The sequence below is a fragment of the Pteropus medius genome, unplaced genomic scaffold (genome assembly GCF_902729225.1).
Source record: "Pteropus medius unplaced genomic scaffold, Ma_sr-lr_union100, whole genome shotgun sequence".
Lineage (NCBI taxonomy): Eukaryota > Metazoa > Chordata > Mammalia > Chiroptera > Pteropodidae > Pteropus > Pteropus medius.
In genome coordinates, this window is record NW_024354500.1 from 26,238,625 (window position 1) to 26,240,688 (window position 2,064).

Consider the following 2,064-nt stretch of genomic DNA (forward strand, 5'->3'; position numbering starts at 1 on the left):
TATATATGTATGTGTATATATACATGTATATATAATTAAATAAAACTTTATGAATAACATAAGCACTAGGATATTTGTCGAATAAGCATTTTGTTACCTTATTAAAATTATCAATCTGTTTTGAGTAGCAATAGTATAGACCTTGAAATTTTTAGCCATTTATAAGGAAAGCAAGCTGTTCTATAAAATATATATATATATATATATATATATATATATATATTTTTTTTTTTTTTGCCTACAGCACTTGGTATTCCTAGGTGGTCTCCCATCCAAATACTAACCAGGCCCAACTCTGCTTAGCTTCTGAGATCAGACAAGATCGGGCGTGTTCAGGGTGGCATGGCCATAGACTCTATAAAATATTCTAATCTGGTTGGTCACAGAGAAGAGAAACTATGGCTGAATCTATAGATTGAGTAGTTAAACTCAGTTAAGTTAAAATGGAACAATTATTGGGCCTATCTTCTACTTAAATAAAACTTCAAGAGAAACATAGTTTATATGTTTTTTTTTTTTTCTGATTTTTCCAGCAATTAATACTTTCTTAAAGTTTTCGTAGCTTATAAAAAGCTATCCAGAATTATACCTAAGCTGGATCAGACTAACTAGGCCTGGGCCTAGATCAGTAGGGCTCAGTTTGTTTTCTCTCCAGATTAAAAAAAACAGTAGGTTTCCTTTTTTAGTGGTCTACCTACTTAAGGAGTTTTGAGATATTTGAACATTTTTTTTTTTTTTTTTTAGAAAATACAACTGAAAGCACAACCTTGACACTCTTTCATATAGCTACAGTAATCACATGTCTGAACTAAAAACTTAGGTACGGCTTTATGCTGAAAGGACAAGCTTGAAATGTGTTCATTGACTTATAGGTTCATTGACTTAGAGTAACAGAGATTTATGTATCTTCATCTTTTACTGTTTGAAAACTCTGCTGTGATCGCTTATAGCATGGGAAGTGAATGACCTGATAATAATGGTTAAGTGAAAATTTCTCCTTTTACATGGACCACATTTATAATGGTTCCTTCACCCTCCCCTCCCCCCACACCATTTCATTATAATTAATGTGTATATATGGTGATGAGTTTATTTTCCAACTTTAGAGTGACTTAAAATGCTGGTTAGGCTACAGCAAAGTAGCAAAATTGTCCATGGAGAGAATGTCCCACTCTATACTCTGGTCTCAGGAAGTGGAAGGAGTCTTATGGCAGATGAGAGACCTGGAAATGTCAGGGTTCCAGTTATGGGGTAGCCTTGATGGCAAAAATGGCAGTGAGGCCCACAACAGGGGTCACATACAGTCATAACTAATATAAGATTTATCTATTTGTGGCATTGGTTTCCTCCAGTAAAGTGGAATTTATAGAGAAGGAAGGTAAATGTGAATCTTGGAGCTTTGTTACAAGGGATCTATACTAATTAGTTGTGCTCCTTTAGGCAAGTAAATTTGTGATGATGACTGCTTTACAAAAAGGCAGATAATTCAGTTAAAAGGACTATGAAAAACATAAAGTATTATATAAACATAAGTTATTACCAATATAATTTAATTCATTTTTAGTAGCTTTTTAAATGTCAAAGATGTTTAAATGTTTAATTTCTTATTCTAGATTAACATAGTTTTGAGAACACCCTTCCTAAGGTAAAGAACAGAAGAGGGCTTTGTTTGTTTTGTCTAATCCTAGAATCCTTTTTCATGAACAGTTTATGGCAATGCAATCAAAGGGGCTATGTGACTGGTTCAAAAGTTAACAGAACTTTTCTAAGGAGACAGTATTAGAAATTATTGGAGAATGATCACAAATACTACATTATTATTATTATTATTATTATTATTATTATTTGCTCTAATTAGAGTTCAGAGCAGAGATCTCCCTATAAATATAGTAAAGAGAAATTTTTATTTTATTTTCTTCCTATAAAGGTCCATCTATGAAACTGCATTCAGTTTCACAGATTAATGGTGCCCAACATCACATGCCCACCTTTTCCTCCTTATAGGCAAATGAGAGTGCAGTGTTAAGTTCCATGGCTGCAAGTATATTGTTGGAGTAAAACCTT

The 2,064-nt window shown here is 32.8% G+C and overlaps 1 pseudogene; it reads right to left on the bottom strand.

Annotated features, from left to right (window-relative positions):
- Positions 1–235: 235 nt before the first annotated feature.
- On the bottom strand, positions 236–354 carry LOC120595066 (uncharacterized; annotated as a pseudogene).
- Between the last annotated feature and the right edge of the window lie 1,710 nt (positions 355–2,064).